Source organism: Loxodonta africana, chromosome 3 (genome assembly GCF_030014295.1).
Source record: "Loxodonta africana isolate mLoxAfr1 chromosome 3, mLoxAfr1.hap2, whole genome shotgun sequence".
Classification (NCBI taxonomy): domain Eukaryota; kingdom Metazoa; phylum Chordata; class Mammalia; order Proboscidea; family Elephantidae; genus Loxodonta; species Loxodonta africana.
Window position 1 is genome coordinate 207,519,475 of NC_087344.1, and position 20,724 is coordinate 207,540,198.

The following is a 20,724-nucleotide window of genomic DNA, read 5'->3' on the forward strand; positions in this document are numbered from 1 at the left end:
CAGAAATAACACAACAGTGAAATGTCAAAATAAATAAATAAATTAGAAATCATACAAAAACAGTAACTAGAAATCCAAAAGATAAACAACATAATTTTCGAAATGGACAACTGAATAGATGGTTTTAAGAGCAAATTTGAAACAATGGAAGACAGAATCAGCGAGATTGAAGACAAATCTATGGATGACTTTTTTTTTTCGGTGAGGAAAAAACAGAGAAAAAAATGAAGAACAATGAAAAAAACCTAAGAGTTACGCAGGATACAATCAAGAGCAAAAATTTGCATGTTTTCAGAGTTTCAGTACGGAAGGAAAAAATAAAGTGGAAAACACTGAGAAGACTTGAAGATTTGCTGGCAGAAAACTTCCAAACTATTATGAAAAACAAAAAGCTGACCATCCAAGAAGCTCAACAAACCCCATATACAATAGATTCCCCAAAAGAAAGTCACTGAGACATATAATCACACTTGTCAGAGCCAAAGACAGAGAAACAATCCTGACAACAGCTAGAGAAAAACAAAAAGTCAGTGACACAGGTGAAACACAAGACTAAGCTCTGATTACCTGGCAGAAACTATGCAGGCAAGAAGGCAGTAGGATGGCATATATAAAACCTTGAAAGGAAAAAAAAAAAAATTGCCACTCAAGAATAATGTATCCTGCAAAACTCTTTCTCAGATATGATGGTGATATTAGGACATTTCCAGATAAACAGAAATTGAGGGAATTTTTAAAAACCAAATCAACTGTACAAGAAATAATAAAGGGACTCCTTTGGTTAGAGAACTACAACAGCAAAAAAAAAAAACAGACAATATCCAGAATCTAGGACACAGGACACAGGACACAATCAGACAGATACCAACCTAGGTAAAGAGCTCTCAATAATAAAACGAAGCTAAAAGACTTAAAACAGGGAAATATAGAGGTCAATCTGTAAATGACAACAACATCAAAACAACAAAAGGGGGAATAAACAGTGTAGGTATAGAATTTTCAATTTTTTAAGGAAGTCAAGGCAATATCAATTAATAAAAGAATGGTTCAAACTTAGGAAGATAGGGGTAAATTTCAAGGTAACCAAAAAGATAGTTAGCAAATTTACTCATCAGAATAAAAAAGAAGAAAAACAGACTCAGTAAACACAAAACCTATAATAACAAAGAAAAAAGAAAATCCCCAAAGAAAAGAAACTTAGCACAGGAAAGTAAGAGGAACAAAGAAAATGTTGGCATCACACACACACAAAAAAAAACAGCACAACAATATGACAGCAATAAACTCATACCTATTGATCATCACGCTGAATATACATGGCTTAATGCACCTGAAAAGAGACAGAGTGGCAGAATGGATAAAAAATAGTGCAACCCATCAATCTTATTTTTATCAATCTGCCATCAACAAGAGACACACTTTAGACACAAAGACATAAATATATTAAAGTCAAAGGATGAAAAAAATATGTATCAAGTAAACAGTAACCAAAAAAGAGCAGAAGTAGCAATACTAATCTCAGATAAACTAGATTTTAAGATACAATCCACCATAAAAGATAAGGAAGGACATTATATAATGATAAAGAGTCAATCCATCATGAAGGCATAACCTTAATATCGATGCACCAAATGACAGGGCTCCAAAACACATAAAACAAATTCCAACAGCACTGAAAAGAGAAATAGACAGTTTCACAATAATAATAGGAGACTTCAACACAGCACTCTTCGGTAAAGGACAGAACATCTAGAAAGAAATCCAAGAAAGATAAAGATGATCGTATGGCAAAATAAATCAAACTGACTTCATAGAAAACTCCAACCAACAGCAGCAAAGCATACACTTTTTCAGTGCACATGGAACATTCTCCAGAATAGACCACATTTTAGGTCACGAAGCAATCCTCAATAAAATCCAAAACACTTAAATAATACACAGCATTCTCTCTGATCATAACGCCATAAAAGTAGAAATCAATAACAAGAAGAGCAAGGGAAAAAAAAGCAAATACACAGAAACTGAATAACACATTGCTTAAAAAGCACCAGGTAATATAAGAAATGAAAGATGAAATAAAAAAATTTTTAGAATCAAATAAGAATGAAAACACATCATACCAAAACCTATGGGGCACAACAAAGGCAGCGTTCGGAGGCCAATTTTTAGCAATAGGTGAACACATCAAAAAAAGAATGGGTCAAAATCAAAACGTTAACCCTACAACTCAAACAAACAGAAAGAGAAAAGCAAAAGAAGACCAGAGCTACCACAAGAAAGAAAATAATTAAGATCACAGCAGAAATAAATGAAATAGAGAATAGAAAACAATAGAAAGAATAAACAAAACCAAAAGTTGTTTCTTCAAGCTTCTTGGATCGAGTGGTCACATGAGACTATGTTGGCATCTCCTGTCTGGAGGGGAGATGAGAGGGCAGAGGGGGCCAGAAGCTACCCGAATGGACATGAGGAGAGACAGTAGAGGGAAGTACTGTACTATCTCATCAGAGGGAGAGCAATTAGGAGCATATAGCAAGGTGTTGGGTTTTGGGTAGCAAGGTGTATATAAATTTTTGTATGAGAGACTGACCTGATTTGTAAACTTTCAAGTAAAGCACAATAAAAATTAATTAAAAAAATTTTTTTTCTTTGAAAGGATCAACAAAATCGACAAGCCATGGGCCAAATTAACAAAACAAAACAACAACAACAACAACTGGAGTGGAAGCATATAACCCAAAAAAGAAATGAAATGTGGGACATTATAACAGACCCATCTGAAATAAAAAGGATCATAACAGAGTACTATGAAAAACTACTCCAAAAATTTAAAAACCTAGAGGAGATGGACAATTTCTAGAAGCAAATTGCTTACCTAAATTAATATAAACTGAGGTAAAAAATCTGAACAGACCCACAACAAAGTATTGAAAGGTAATAATAATAATAACTCCCAACAAAAAAGAGTACTGACCCAGATGGCTTCACTGGAGAATTCTACCAGACATTCAGAGAGCTTGCACCAGTATCACCCAAACTATCTCAGAACACAGAAAAGGAAGGGATACTTCTGAATTCTTTCTATGAAACCAACATAAACCTGATACCAAAACCAGGCAAAGACACCACAAAAAAAGAAAATTACAGAACAATATCTCTCTGAATGTAGATGCAAAAGTCCTCAACAATATCTAGCCAATATAATTCAGCACCTGCTTAAAAAAAAAAAAAAAACACCACTACCAAGTGGGATTCATACCAGGTATGCAAGGATGGGTCAACATTAGAAAACCAATCAATGTAATCCAGAACATTAATAAAATAAATGAATCACATGATCAGGTCAATCAACGTAGAAAAAGCATTTGATAAAGTTCAAAATCCATTCCTGAAATTAACTCTCAATATGATAGGAACAGAAGGGAAATTCCTCAGCATAATAAGGGCCATCTATACAAAATTTCCTCTTAAAGGTAGAGTAGCTAAAGGAAAAGAAAAAAATGGCAAAATCAAAGAGTTGAACAGAAGATTTAAAAGGGAGCCTTGAGAAGACAAAGAATTATGACATATGCAAAGACCTAAAGTCAGAAAACCAAAAGGGAAGAACATACTCAGCATTACTCAAACTAAAAGAACTGAAGAAAAAAATCAAGCCTCAAATTGCAATACTGAAGGATTCTATGTGGAAAATACTGAAAGGCACAAGCAGTAACAAAAGAAGATGGAAGGAATACAGAGTCACTGTAGGAAAAAGAATTGAACAATGTTCAATCATTCCAGGAGGTAGCATATGATCAATTATCAATGATACTGAAGGAAGAATTCCAAACTGTACTCAAGACACTGGCGAAAAACAAGGCTCCAGGAATTGACAGAATAAAAATTGAGATGTTTCAACAAACAGATGCAGCGCTGGAAGTGCTCATTTGTCTATGCCAAGAAATTTGGAAGACAGATACCTGGTCGGCTGACTGGAAGAGATCATATTTATGATTATTCCAAAGAAAAGTGATTCCAACTGAATGCAGAAATTATGGAACAACATCATTAATATCACATGCAAATAAAATTTGCTGAACATCATTCAAAAGCAGCTGCAGCAGTACATCAACTGGTAACTGAAAAATTCAAGCCAGATTCAGAAGAGAATGTGGAACAAGGGATATCATTGCTGATGTCAGATGGATCCTGGCTAAAAGCAGAGAATACCAGAAAGATGTTTACTTGTATTTTATTGACTATGCAAAGGCATTTGACCACGTAGATCATAACAAATTATGGATAATATTGGCAAGAATGTGAATTCCAGAACTCTTAATGGTTTGCCTGAGGAACCCATACACAGATCAAGAGGCAGTCATTCAAACAGTACAAGAGGATACTATGTGGTGTAAAGTCAGGAAAGGTGTGCATCAGGGTTGCACCCTTTCACCATACTTATTCAATCTGTATGCTGAGCAAATAATCTGAGAAGCCAGGATATATGAAGAAGAATGTGGCATTGGGATTGGAGGAAGACTCATAACCTGCGTTATACAGATGACAGAACCTTACTGGCTGAAAGTGAAGAGGGCTTAAAGCACTTACTGATAAAGATCAAAGATCACAGCCTCAACATAAAACAAAATCCTCACAACTGGAGCAATAAGCACCATCATGATAAATGGAGAAAAGATTGACGTTGTCAAGGATTTCATCTTACTTAGATTCACAATCAACACCCATGGCAGCAGCAGTCAAGAAATCAAACAACACATTGGACTGGGCAAATCTGTTGCAAAAGACTTCTTTACAGTGCTAAAAAAGCAAAGATGTCACTTTAAGGACTAAGGTAAGCCTAATGGAAGGTGTGGTGTTTTCAATCATCTCATATGTATGTGAAAGCTGGACAATAAGTAAGACTGAAGAAGAATATATGCCTTTGAATTATGGTGTTGGCAAAGAATACTGAATATATCATGGGCACTCAAAAGAACAAACAAATCTATCTTGGAAGAAGTACAGCCAGAATGTTCCATAGAAGCAAGGATGCTGAGACTTTGTGTCACATACCTTGGACATGTTATCAGGAGGGATCAGTCCCTGGAGAAGGACATCACGCTTCGTAAAGTAGAGGGTCAGCGAAGAAGGGAATGACCCTTAATGAGATGGACTGACTCAGTGGGTGCAACAAGGGCTCAAGAATAACAATGATCATGAGGATGGCATAGTATCACGCACTGTTTTGTTCCGTCATACATAGGGTTGCTGTGAGTCGGAATCAACTCGATGGTACCTAATAACAACAACATATGAAACTAACAGCCAATATATTCTCAATGAGGAGAGTCTGAAAACATTCCCCTTGATAACAGGAACAAGAAAAGGATGCCCTTTATCACCACTCCTATTTAACATTGTGCTGGAAGTCCTAATGGGAGCGATAAGGCAGAAAAAGAAATAAAGGGTATCCAAGTTAGCAAGGAAGAAGTAGAACTATCCCTATTCACGGATGATAAAATACCACACATAGAGAACCCTAGAGATTCCACAACAAAACTACGGAAACTAATAAAAAGATTCAACAGAATAGCACAAGATAAACATACAAAAATCAGTTGGATTCCTACATACCAATAAAGAGAACAAAGAAAAGAAAATCAGAAAAACAATACCATTTATCCACCTGGTGGATTTGAACTGCCGACCCGTTGGTTAGCAGCCGTAGCACTTAACCACTACACCACCAGTGTTTCCACCATTTATAATAGCCCCTAAAAAAGTAAAATAGGAATAAATCTAACAAAGGACATAAAAGACCTATAACAAAGAAAACTAGAAAACACTACTGCAACAAACCAAGAGACCTGAAAAAATGGAAAAATATACCATGCTCATGGATACACAGGCTCAACATTGTGAAAATGTCATTTCTACCCAAAGCAATCTACAAATACCATGAAATCCTGATTCGAATACCAATAGCATATTTTAACAAGACTGAAAAACTAATCACTAACTTTCTATGTAAAGGAAAAAGGCCCAGGATAAGTAAAGCGTTACTGAAAAAAAAAACAAAGTAGGAGCCTTCCCACTACCTGAGCTCAGAACCTACTCTACAGCTACATTGGTCAAGATAACGTGGCACTGGCACAATGAGAGATACATTGACCAATGGAACAGAATCTAGAACCCAGATGTAAATCTGACAAAGGCCCAAAGTCCATTAAACAGGGAAAGACAGTCTGTTTAACAAATGGTGCTGGCAAAACTAGATGTGCGTCTGCAAAAAAATGAAATAAGACTCATACCTCATGCGATGTACAAAAGCTAATTCAAAATGGATCAGAGACCTAAATATAAGCCCTGAAACTATAAAAAACCATGGACAATAAAATAGGGTCAATACTATGGGCCCTCATGTACGGCATAAACAGCATACAAACCATAACTAACAACACAAAAACACCAGAAGATAAGGTGCATAAATGGGATCTCCTAAAAATTAAACGTTTATGCTCATCAAGAGATTTCACCAAAAGAGTAGTAAGAGAACCTAAAGACTGGGAAAAGATTTTGGCTATGACATGACCAACAAAAGTCTAACCTCTAAAATCTATAGGGAAATCCAACATCTCTACAATAAAATTACAAATAATCCAGCTAAAAAATGGGCAAAGGATATGAACAGAACCTTTATAAAAGAAGATATGCAGGTGGCTAACAGACACAGGAAGAAATGCTTGCAATCGCTAGTCATTAGAGAAATGCAAATCAAAGCTACAATGAGATACAGTCTCACCCCGACATTACTGGCACAAATCAAAAAATAAATAAAAATAAAAAATGTTGGAGAGGTTACAGGGAGATTGGAATTCATATGCACTGCTGGTGGGAATGCAAAATGGTGCAACCATTTTGGAAAATGATATGGTACTTCATTAAAAAGCTAGCAATAGAAATACCATACAATCCAGCAATCCCACTACTAGTAATATATCCTAGAGAAATACATCCTTAAAAAAAAACCAGTAATATATCCTATTCGTCACATGAATAGACATATGTACACCCATGTTTACTGCAGCATTATTCGCAATTGCAAAAAAATGGAAACAATCTAAGTGCCAGTCAGCAAAAGAATGGGTAAACAAACTATGGTACATACACAAAATGTAATACTAAACAACAATAAAGAACAATGATGAGTCTGCGAAACATCTCACAGCATGGATGAATCTGGGGGGCATTATGCTGAGTGAAATAAGTCAATCACAAAAGGACAAATACTATATGAGACCACTATAATAAAAGCCCAAGAAAAGGTTTACACACAGAAAGAAACGATCTTTGATGGTTACAAGGGAGGGAAGGGGTGGGGAGGGAAAAACACTAACTAGATAGTAGATAAGTGGTCTATAAAGAAAATGTTTTATATCCAACTGTGGTGAATAGCAACTGGGGTCTTAAAAGCCTGCAAGCGGCCATCTAAGACACATCTACTGGTCCCATCCCGCTAGAGCAAAGGAGAATGAAGAAGACCAAAAACACAGGGAAAGGTTAGTTCAAACAACTAATGGACCACAACTACTACAACATCCCCCAGACTGAGTCCAGAACAACTAGAACGTTCCTGGTTACCACTATTGACATGGCAGGGATCACAATAGAGAGTCCTACGCAGAGCTGGAGAAAAATGTAGAACGAAATTAAAATTCACCAAAAAAACCTAGGCTTGCTGGTCTGACAGAGACTGGAAAAACCCTGAGAGTATGGCCCCCAGCCCCCTGTTAACTCAGTACTAAAGTCACTCCTGAGGTTTACCCTCCGGCCAAAGATCAGACAGGTCTATAGGGCCAAAAATAACACACGTTAAGGGTAGTGGTTCATAGTTCAATCATTTATATGAGACTAAAGGGCACATCAGCCTGAAAGCAAAATGAGAAGGCAGAAAGGGACAGGAAAACTGGGTGAACAGAAACTGGGAATCTGGGATGGAAAAGGGGAAAGTTACGACGTATCACAGTGTTGGCAACCAACGTCACAAACCAATTTGTGTATTAACTGTTTAATAAGAAACTAATTTTCTCTGCAAACTTTCACCTAAAACACAATTAAAAAAAAAAGAAAAGAAAGAAAAGATTACAACACACACACACACAAAAATTCCTAGAATCAAAAGAGGGTGAAAATACATCATACCAAAACCTTTGGATCATGGAAAAGGCAGTGCCCAGAGGTCAACTTAGAGCAATAAACACACACATCAGAAAAGAACACATCAAACTTAAAATGTTAGCCCTACAACTTGAACAAATAGAAACAACAGCGAAAGAAGCCCACAGGCACCAGAATAAAGGAAATAAAGATCAGAGCAGAAATAAATGAAATAGAGAACAGAAAATCAACAGAAAGAATCAAGACCAAAAGTTGATTCTTTGAAAATATCAACAAAATCGACAAACCACTGGCCAAAATGACAAAAGAAAATTAGGAGAGAAGTAAATAACCCAAATAAGAAATGAGATGGGGCACATTACAATACACTCGACTGAAATAAAAAGGACTATAACAGAATTCTATTTAAAAAATGTACTCCAACGGACAAATTTCTAGAAACACACTATCTACCTAAACTAACACAAGCTGAGAATGAAATCTGAACAGAACATTACGAGAGAAGAGATTGATGAGGTAATAAAAAAAATTCCCAACAAAGTAAAGTAGTGGCCTGAACATGCAGAGAAAAGCTACCAAACATGCAGAGAAAAGCTCATACCAGTACTCCTCAAACTTTTTCAGAGCATAGAAAGGAAGGAGTACTCCTGAATTCAGTCTATGAAGCCAGGCAAAGACACCACCAAAAAAACAAAAAAAACAAATTATGGGCCAATATCTCTCATAAATATAGATGCAAAAATTCTAAACAACATTCTAGCCAATAGAATTCAGCATCATATCAGAAATACAATAAACCATGACAAAGGGGTATTCATACCAGGTATGCAAAGATGGTTCAACATAAGAAAATCAATCAACATAATCCACCACATAACAAAAGAATCACATGACCATCTAAATAGATGCAGAAAAGGCATTTGATAAAGTCCAACACCCACTAATGACAGAAGACCAGATGAGTTGTGGAATGACATCAAGGACATCATACACAAAGAAAGAAAGAGATCATTAAAAAGACAGGAATGAAAGAAAAGACCAAAATTGAATGTCAGAAGAGACCCTGAAAATAGTTCTTGAATGTTGAGTAGCTAAAGTGAAAGGAAGAAATACTGAAGTCAAAGAGCTGAACAGATTTCAAAGATTGGCTCGAGAAGGCAAAGAAAAGTATCATGACGATATGTGCAAAGACCTGGAGATAGAAAACCGAAAGAGAAGAATATGCTAGGCATTCCTCAAGCTGAAAGAACTGAAGAAAATATTCAAGCCTCAAGTTGCAATACTGGAAGATTCTACAGGGGAAATATTAAATGATGCAGGAAGTATCAAAAGAAGACAGAAGGAATAAAGAGTTACTAGAGCAAAAAGAACTGGTCGATGTTCAACCATTTCAGGAGGTAGCATATAATCATGAACCAAGCACCACTGAAGGCATTGGAGAAAAACGAGGCTCCAGGAATTGATGGAGTAACAATTGAGATTTTTCAACAAACAGATGCAGCACTAGAAGTGCTCACTAATCTGTGTCAAGAAATTTAGAAGACAACTACCTGGCCAACTGACTGGAAGAAATGATATTTATGCCTATTTCCAAGAAAGGTGATCCAACTGAATGAAGAAATAATCGAACTATATCATTAATATCACATGGAACTAAAATTTTGCTGAAGATCATTCAAAAGCAGCTGCAGTAGTATATCAACAGGGAACTGCCAGAAATTCAAGCCAAATTCAGAAGAGGATGCAGAACCAGGAATATCATAGCTGATGTCATATGGACCATATCTGAAAGCAGAGACTACCAGAAAGATGCTTATTTGTGTTTTATTGACTATGCAAAGGCATTTGACTGTGTGGATCATAACAAATTATGGATAACATTGCGAAGAATGGGAATTCCAAAAGCCTTAGTTGTGCTCATGAAGAACCTGTACATAGGTCAAGGGGTAGTCATTCAAACAGAACAAGGGGATACTGTATGGTTTAAAGTCAGGAAAAGTGTGCTCAAGGTTGTATCCTTCCACTATACTTATTCAATCTGTATGCTGAGCAAATAACCTGAGAAAATGGACTATATGAAGAAGAACAAGGCATCAGGATTAGAGGAGGACTCATTAACAGCCTGTGTTACACAGATGACACAGCCTTGCTTGCTGAAACTCAAGAGGGCTTAAAGACCACAGCCTTCAGTATGGATTACACCTCAACATAAAGAAAACAAAAATCCTCAGAACTGGATCAATAAGCAACAACATGATAAACAGAGAAAAGATTGACGTTGTCAAGGATTTCATTTTACTTGCATCCACAATCAACACCCATGGAGGCAGCAGTCAAGAAATGTAAAGGTGCACTGAATTGAGCAAATCTGGTGCAAAAGACCCCTTTAATGTGTTAAAAAATAAAGATGTTACTTTGGAGACTAAAGTGTGCCTGACCCAAGCCACTGTGTTTTCAATCACTTCATATGCATGCGAAAGCTGGGCAATGAATAGGAAGACTGAAAAAGAATTGATGCCTTTGACTTGTGGTATTGGCGAAGAATATTGAATATACCATGGACTGCCAAAAGAAGGAACAAATCTGTCTTGGAGGAAGTACAAACAGAATGTTCTTTAGAAGCAAGGATGGTGAGACTACATCTCACGTACTTTGGACTTGTTATCAGGAGGGATCAGTCCCTGGAAAAGGACATCACGCTTGGCAAAGTAGAGGATCAGTGAAAAAGAGGGAGACCCTCAAGAAGATGGACTGACACAGTGGCTGCAACAATCATCTCAAGCATAACCATGATCATGAGGATGGCGCAGGACCGGGCAGTGTTTCATTTTGTTGTACACAGGGTTCCTATGAGTAGGAACTGGACGGCACCTAACAACAACAAGAACACCCCTGTTCATGATAAAAATTCTCAGTAAAATAGGAATAGAGAGGAAATTCCTCAATATAATAAAGGGCATCTGCACAAAAACAACAGCTAACATCACTCTCAATGGAGAGAGGCTAAAAGCACTCCCCCTAAGAACAGAAGCAAGGCAAGAATACCTTTATCACCAGTCCTATTTAACATTGTGCTGGAAGTTTTAGCTAGATCAGTAATGCTCTAATAACAAAAAAAAAACATAAAGCACATCCAAACTGGAAAGGAAGAAGTAAAACTATCTCTATTTGCAGATGATATGACCCTATACACACAGAACTCCAAAGATTCCACAAGAAAACTACTGGAACTAATAGAAAGATTCAGCAAACTAGCAGGATACAAGATAAACATACAAAAATCAGTTGAACTCCCATGCACCAACGAAGAGAACTTGGAAAACAAAATCAGGAAAACAGTAACATTTATAACAGCCCCTAAGAAGATAAAATACTTAGGAATAGATACAACCAGGGACATAGAAGACCTTTACAAAGACAACTACAAAACACTACTGCAAGAAACCAGAAGAGACTTGCATAAATAGAAAACCATACCATGCTCATGGATAGGAAGACCCAACATTGTGAAAACACCTATCTACAGATATAATGCAATCCTAATCCACATACCAACAGTATTCTTTAAAGAGCTTGAAAAACTAGTCACTAACTTTATATGAAAAGAAAACTTTATATAATGCATAAGCAAACCATTATTGAAGAAAAAGAACAAAGTAGGAGGCCTCAGAATCTACTATACAGCCACGCTAGTTGAAACAGCCTGATACTAGTACAACAACAGACACATAGGCCAGTAGAACAGAACAGAGAACCCTGATGTAAATCCATCCAACAATGGTCAGATGATCTTTAACAAAGGATCAAAGTCCGTTAAATGGGAAAAGACAGGCTTTTTAACAAATGGAGCTGGAAAAACTTGGTGTCCATGTATAAAAAAAAGGAAACAGGACTCATACCTCACACCATATACAAAACTAACTCAAAATGGATCAAAGATGTAAATATAAAACCTAAAATGATAAAGTTCATGAAAGAAACAATGGGGACGATGCTAGCGGCCCTAATACATGGCATAAATACAATACAAACCATAACTAACAAAGCACAAACACCAGAAGATAAACTAGGTAATTGGGAGTGCCTAAAGATTGAACACTTATTGCTCATCAAAAGACTTCACCAAAAGAGTAAAGAGAGAACCCATAGACTGGGGAAAAAAAATTGGCTCCAACATATCGGACAAGGGTCTAATTTCTAATATCATTATAGAATACTTCAACACCTCAACAACAAAAGGACAAACAACCCCATTAAAAAGTGGGAAAAGATATGAACAGACACTTCACCAAAGAACACATTTAGGCAGCTAAAAGACACGAGGAACTGCTCACAATCATTAGCCATTATAGAAATGCAAATCAAAACTACAGTGAGATGCCATCTCACTCCAACATTAGTGGTACTAATAAAAAAAAAAAATAACAAATGTTGGAGGGTTGTGGGAAGATTGGAACTCTTATACACTACCGATGGGAACGCAAAATGGTACAGCCATTATGGAAAATGATACGGCACCTCTGTAACAAGTTAGAAATAGAAATACCATACGATCCCAATTCTAGGAATATATCCTAGAGAAATAGGAGCCGTCACACGAATAGACATATGCACACCCACGTTCATTGCAGCATCGTTCACAAAAGCAAAAAGATGGAAGTAACCTAAGTGCCCATCAACAGATAATGGATAAACAAATTATGGTACGATACACACAATGGAATACTATGCAATGTTAAAGAACAATGATGAAGCCATGAGGCATCACACAACGTGGATGAATCTGGAGGGCATTATGCTGACTGAAGCAAGTTAATCACAAAAGACAAATATTGTATAAGACCACTATTATAAATGCCCAAGAAAAGGTTTACACACAGAAAGAAACAATCTTTGATGGTTACCAAGCAAGGGAGGTTTGGGGAGGGGAAATCACTAACTAGATAGTAGACAAGTGTTAACTTTGGTGAAGGGAAAGACAACACACAATATAGGAGAAGCCAGCACAACCTGAACAAGGCAAAGTCATAGAAGCTTCCTAGACACATCCAAACACCTTGACTGAGTAACTGGGGCTGAGGTCTGGGGACCATGATCTTGGGGAACATCTAGGTCAACTGGCATAATAACATAGTTCATAAAGAAAATGTTCTATATCCTACTCTGGTGAGTAGCATCTGGGGTCTTAAAAGCTTGCGAGTGGCCATCTAAGATACGTCTATCGGTCTCACCATATTTGAAGCAAAGGAGGATGAGGAAAACCAAAGACATAAGAAAAATATTAGTCCAAAGGACTAACGGACCACATGAATCACAGCCTCCACAAGCCTGAGCTCAGAACTAGATGGCAGGTGGCTACCACCACCGACAGCTCTGACAGGGATCACAAAAGACGGTGGGACAGAGTTGGAGAAAAATGTAGAACAAAATTTAAGTTCACAAAAAAGACTAGACTTACTTGTCTGACAGAGATCGGAGGAACCCCTGTACTGTGGCCCTGCACATCCTGCTAACTTAGACCTGAAGCCTCTCCTGAAGCTCACCTTTCACCAAAGATTAGACAGGTCTATAAAACAAACAATAACACGTGAGGAATGTGCTTCTTATATCAATCAAGTATACAAGACCAAATGGGCAACACCTTCCCAAAAGCAAAGACAAGAAGGCAGGAAGGGACAGGAAAACTGGACAAACGGACAAGTAGAGCCCAGGGTAGAAAGGGAAAGGGGGGCAGGGGGAGAGCGCTGACACATTGCCAGGACTGCAACCAATGTCACAAAAGAATTTATGTATAAAATTTTTGAATGAAAAACTAATTTGCACTGTACACTTTCATGTAAAACACAGTAAAATTTTAAAAAATACCATTCAAGACAGAACAGAATTTGTAGATTATAGTACCATTATATATCTGTTCTGTGTATTTTTCACATCTTGATGTATATTATTTTAAAAACAATTTGTGCTGTATACTTCCACCTAAAACACAATAAAAAATTTTTAAAAAGGAAGCAGTACTTGCTGAGTGACAAAAATCAGACGTACAAGCTTCTTAGATATTTTATATCGAGCATTTCCCTGTCTCTCTCTTCTTATGCATGCAAACATGGCCTACACCCCCTTTTCTGCGGGGTACCTCCTTCCCATCTTCCACCAGGTCTCTGGAACCAGCTATCAAGTGGCCTAGAGCTAAGAGTAAAATCCGGACTGGGGGCAAGAAGGGGTTGAGTCTATCTCAGGAAGCTTATTGGGGAAGAATCCTCATTAAAGTCGTCAAAATCTCAGAAGAGAAGCAGTGTGCTGCAGAAGGCAGTTCCTGTTGCCGCATGCTGACACCGCTGTTATCAGGACCAGCTAACCTAGGTTTTGTGCTCCTGCTGGGCCGCAAAACTTTTACTGGCGGTCTGATCTTAAATGAATCTCACCGTATTACAGGAATCATAGACTAATTGTCATGCATTTCCTTACATTTTGGAGGCTCTTTAAATGAGCCTTAAGAAGAAGCAAACTCTTTTTTGTAATTTATGTGGGTGGTTTTCTAAAAAAAATATTGAAGACTCCATAGACTGCTTTGTTCAAAATATTGAAATAGAAGCATGGGTTCCCTTATAAGTCTTTCTGTTATTATCTTTCTACATGGAAAAGAAAGGCAATACAATTATTAAAAATTAGTTACAGCAAAAAAAGAAAAAGGAAAAAGCTCCCAGACTTGTTTTCTGTATTTTTAATTTTTAAGATTTGTTCCCATAAAGCTTCCAAATGAGAGGCTGGTAATCACTCTATTAAAGAAAAAAAAAAGCTGCAAAATTGCCACAAAGCTGTTCCAGTGAAGAGGCCTGAAAAAATGGAGTTCTCTCTGAGTAGCTACTTCAAAAATGCCCATGGCAGCACAAAGTTCAGAAATCTAATGTGAGTTTCTAGCCCAACTGCCATATTCACGTTACCAAAAATATGCATTTTTTTCCATGCCTGACAGGAACGTATGAGAGGTGGCCTCTACCAGCTTCTACAGCTGGTGACTGCCACACTAGGTGCCTAAGAGTGTCATTTAGGAAGAACACATCTGCCCCGTCCCCACCTGGGGAATGAATTAATCACTGCATCAGAATTGCAGATGGAAGACAATTTTCTGTGAAATGAAGAAAGACATTTCTTCCACATTTCTACTGTGTTATAGCTCTTCGGATGCATGGGAATAACAACAAAAACAACTAACGTTAAAAACTAAGAGCTGTGCTTAAATTAATTTTATCCTCACAAAATGCCCATGACTTAACTATCATTATCGCCCCACTTTTAGATGAGTAAATTAAGGTGGTAAGATGTCAAGTAACTTTTCTAAGGCTACACAGAAAACGTATGGTAGAACTTGGATTCAAACCCAAGTAGCCTGAGGCCAGAGCCCACAGTCTTAACCACAATGCCAAGTCTGAGTACATCATTTTGTTAAAATAAAACCTCTGGTACATGAAACATGCAGAAGCTACCGAGTGACTTACATATGATCGCAAAATAGTTAAAATAATAATTGCACTGTTTACTCAATATTGTTTTTACATAGAATCCCTAAGAGTTAAGTAGGATATATTATAGCATGAATTTTATAAAGACACTAAATTGAAATGGCTAGCGTATTTACTTTAGGTCAGGAGTATAGCTGACAGCAGAATTTAAGTCTTCTCAGTCCAGCAGGTGGGTGGGGAAACCTCTGGCCCGGGGCATCACACATACACACACCTCACACACACACCACACCTCACACACCACACACAGACACACCACACCTCACACACACCGCACCTCACACACACCACACCTCACACACACACATCACACAAACACCTCACACACACACCCCTCACACACAGCCCTCACACACACACACCTCACACACACACACCTCACACACACCTCTCACACACACATCTCACATAGACACCTCACACACACACCACACACACACACACCTCGCACACACACATCACGCAAACACCTCACACACACACACCTCACACACACACACCTCACACACACATCACGCAAATGCCTCACACACACACACCTCACACACACACACACCTCACACACAGACACCTCACGCACATATACCTCACACACATATATATACATATCTCACACATCTCACACACACCTCATACACACATACATACACCTCACACACACACAAACACCTCACACACACACAGGCACCTCACACACACACAGACACCTCACACACACACCTCACACACACAAACAGCTCACACACACAGACACATCACACACAGAGACACCTCACACACACAGAGACACCTCACACACACACCGACAGCTCATGCACATACACACCTCACACAGACACCACACACACACACACACACACAGTCTCTCCCCATGGCTTGTTTCTATCTCTTCCTTTGATTTTATCTTCCTCCTTTTCCCCATCTCGCTCCCTGCTTTCCAACTTCTCGGGGAATCACAAAATCTTTGAATGCTAACTTACTGAGGCTTTCAGAGACCATACAGACCAAAACCCCAACATTCTGCATGAGAATACAACAGTCCAAAGACGTTGTGATCTGCCCAAGAACATGGTGGTACTTTGTGGAGAACACATGGTCTAAAGCCAGCGTTCTCACCACAATGTCACATTTGAAGCCACGTGATGGAATTTAGGAGTACTTTTTAATCCTTTGTACTTCCTATTATAATCTTTTCTAAGTAACTCAGAAAAAAAAATACATTTAAATTTAAGGACTTTTTTTTTTTATTATTTTCATGTAGTACTCAACTTTTTTTCATGAATTATCTTCACTTGAAAAATAATTTTTCCAATTCACAGAACTAGGATTACCAGTATTAGACAATTTCAAGACAACTGACAACTGCTACAAACCATACACATTTACAAAATAGTTAGAACTGTTTGAAAGACCAGTTCTTAATCTTATTTTTTCCAATCACAGATTGCATGGAAAAGCTGTGACCATTCTCCTGAGAAAAAAATTAAAACACTGAACACCTTGCATAACATTTTAGGAGTTTATGAATATCCTGAAGCCCGTTGTTGGCCTGGCAAAAGACCAAATGTGTCTTAAAGACCAAGTGTGGTGCGTTTCTGGATTAGCGGTTTTCCACATGTGCCGTGTCCATTGCTGGGTGGGGGTAAACATGATGATCACGGAGCACTGCGGGAAAAATTACACAACTTCTATGTTGTTTGTTTCGTACATTTCGTCCTTCTAAAGTCTTTATATTTGTTTACATTTTATAGCATACATAAGACATTCGTATAGTAACCAACCAAAAATCAGTTGCTATCCAGTTGATTCCGACTCGTGACAACCCCACGTGTGTCTGAGTACAACTGTGCTCCATAGGGGTTTCAATGGCTGATTTTTCAGAAGCAGATTGCCAGGCTTTTCTTCTGAGGCATCTCTGGGTAGATTCAAGCCTCCAACCTTCTGTTTATCACCGAGTATATCATCTGTTGCACCACCCAGGGACTTCAGTGTAGTGACACATGTATGTATAACTAACAAGTAAACACATTGTCCTGTGTACTCAGCTATTTTTTTTCCCACCAAGGAACAAGCCACCTGTTGGATACCACCAGATATCCTCAGAGAGACCTTTTTCTTCCCACAAGGACCACCTGTCTACCAGGTGGGGCCTCTCCTCACCTGGTCCTTTGTCTTCCCTTCTCGCTCGCGAATGTGGTTAGCAACAATCCTTTCTGTTTCCTCACAGAGTCTGGGGAAGTTAGCCAGCTGTCAGAGAAAAAAAAAAAAGATCTGAGTGTTAATACTCAAAAAGTTATACCACACAAAAGAATGAGAGATAAGTTATGTTTTCTTACAGGAATCACTCACTAGAATTCTGAAAACAAAAGAATGACAGGAAGACGGCCTCAAACTATAATCAAAAGTAACTCGTTACCTGAAAGGGAACACTTCAAAACCAGCAGAGCAATTCCCTAGAAAGAAAACAGATATCCAGATACCATCTAGCTCTGTGCTCTGTAGAGTGGGCACTTAATAAACTTCAAAGATGAAGAGGATGGAAACGAAGATAAAAAAAAGACGATAGTGACAAACATTTATAGAGCACTGACCATGTGCCAGGCTGTGTGCTAGGCACCTCATGAATTACTTCATATAGTAGTCACGCTAATCACAAGATGCAGGTCTTATCAGTAATGTCATTTTATAGAGGAGGGCAGTGAAGCACTGAGCGGTGAAGTAACTTGTCCAAGACTAGACATCTCGTAAAAGATATGACCAGGATTCGAAGCTGAGCCCTTGAACTCCAGAGCCCATGGTTTTAGCCATTACTCTTTGAGGATAATACATTCCAAGAGCCATGAAGAATAACCTTTATTTTCTTTTTTAATCCTCCCGTAACAAATGTGTGTGTGTGGAGAGGGGTCATGTTTTTTGGTACAACTTTAGAAACAATTCTGGTCAATTGCTTACACCATCTGAATTTTGGGGGTAATTGTCCAAAATGCTGTTTGCAAAAGTGAACAAATATAGAGTTGTTCTCAATATAAGGAAGAAAAAGAACAGGATGCTATGAGAATGTGTTTCCTTATCTAGAAGGAGGACTAAGTCAGGCAAAGGTGTGTGGGGATGGCGGGGGAAGGCGGAGCTTGCCAGGCACAGGAGTACGTGTGGAAGCACCAGGAAGGGACAGCCAGCGGGAAGGAGGAAAAGAAAGCCAATGCACAGACTGGGGAGGATGGTCCAGAGGCAAAGTTGGAAAGGTGGGAGGTGGCCAGACCAGGGAGATGCTTGCAGGCCTGGTTAAGAATTTTGGCTACTGAAGCAACCCAGGTGGGAAATGAAAATGGCGTGGACTGGGATGGCAGCAGTGGAAACTGGGAAAAGGTTAATTGCAATGATATAAAAAGCACTTATAAATTCATAAAAATAACATTTATACCCAATATGAAAGTAGGCAAAAAAAAAAAATGATATTTAATCATAAAAGGAATTAATGGTTAATAAGCAAAAGAAAAATATTGAACTACACAAGTAGTGTAAAGAAAGACAATAACTATTTTTTTTCTTTTTAAGGGATTTGCCCCAAATTAAGTACTTATTTATTACTTTTTAAATTGTACTTTAGATGGAGGTTTACAGAACAAACTAGCTTCTCATTAAACAGTTAGTACACATATTGTTTTGTGACATCGGTTACAAACCCCACGACATTTCAACACTCTCTCCTTCTTGACTCTAAGTTCCCTATTACCAGCTTTCCCATCCCCTCCTGCCTTCTAGTCCTTGCGCCTGGGCTGGTGTGCCCATTTAATCTCGTTTTGTTTTACAGGCCTGTCTGATCTCTGGCTGAAGGGTGACCCTCAGGGGTGACTTCCTTATTGAGGTAAAAGGGTGTCCTGGGGCCATACTCTCAGGGATTCTCCAGTCTCTGTCAGCCAGTAAGTCTGGTTCTTTTTTTGTGAGTTAGAATTTTGTTCTACATTTTTTTCCAGGTCTGTCAGAGCAGTCAGTGGTGGTAGCCGGGCACCACCTAGTTGTGCTGGACTTAATCTGGTAGAGGCTGTGGCAGCTATGGTCCATTAGCCCTTTGGGATTAATCTTTCCTTGTGTCTTTGGTTTTCGTCATTCTCCATTGCTCCAGACAGGATAGGACCAGTGGAGTATCTTAAATTGCCAATCACAAGCTTTTAAGACCCCAGATGCTACTCACCAAAGTAGAATATGGAACATTTTCTTTATAAACTATGTTTTGCCAATTGAGCTAGCTGTACCCTGAGATCATGGTCCCCACAGCACTCAGCCCAGCAATTTGGTCCCTCAGGGGGGTTGGATGTGTCTATGGAGCTTCCATGACCTTGCCTTGGACAAGTTGTGCTGGTTTCCCCAGTATTGTGTACTGTCTTACCCTTCACCAAAGTTACCATTTATCTATTAAAAGACAACAACTATCATGTTGGCAAATTGCTATAATCATTTTTATAAGACTTAATGCCGGTGAAGGTATAAGGAGAGTAGCACAGTCAAAACTGCTTAAGAAATATCAGAGAGAACAATCTTTCTAGAAGCAACTGGGTGATATGTATCAAGAACTTAAAAAACATATATATCCATCAATCTAATTACTTCACTTGCAGGATTCTGAGCTAAAATGATAAGGACGCTTACCACAGCATTACCTGGAACAGCAAACAAAACTCTAAACCACCTAAATGTCCAATGATATTAAATTAAGATAGATCCATTTATGGGATATCATGTGGCCATTTCAAACCATATTTTTAAATAACATCTAATGATAAAGTGCTTATAATATGATGTTAAGTGAAGAAAATTAGGTTAGTAAATATATAATCTGATTACACACAAATACACAGTGTACATATCACCATAGCCCTCCATACGCCCTTGATACCCTTCGAGGCTGTAGCCCAAGAACTTGACAAATCCCAAAATTCATGAATAATCTTGTAGCACATAGTACTTCCTCTAACTTTCAAGCAGTTGGGTTTAGGTTTTCCTGAGACACAGCTGCCCCAGGGTCACCGAGCACAACAATTTACAG

General features: G+C 38.2%; 1 long non-coding RNA gene across 1 annotated transcript in view; it reads right to left on the reverse strand.

Annotated features, from left to right (window-relative positions):
* LOC135230830 (uncharacterized) overlaps positions 1 to 18,229 on the reverse strand; it is a 38,166-nt gene extending 19,937 nt beyond the window's left edge. The window contains exon 1 of the long non-coding RNA XR_010321602.1: positions 17,841 to 18,229. This is a non-coding gene — a long non-coding RNA (uncharacterized LOC135230830). The remainder of the gene's footprint in view (positions 1 to 17,840) is intronic.
* Between the last annotated feature and the right edge of the window lie 2,495 nt (positions 18,230 to 20,724).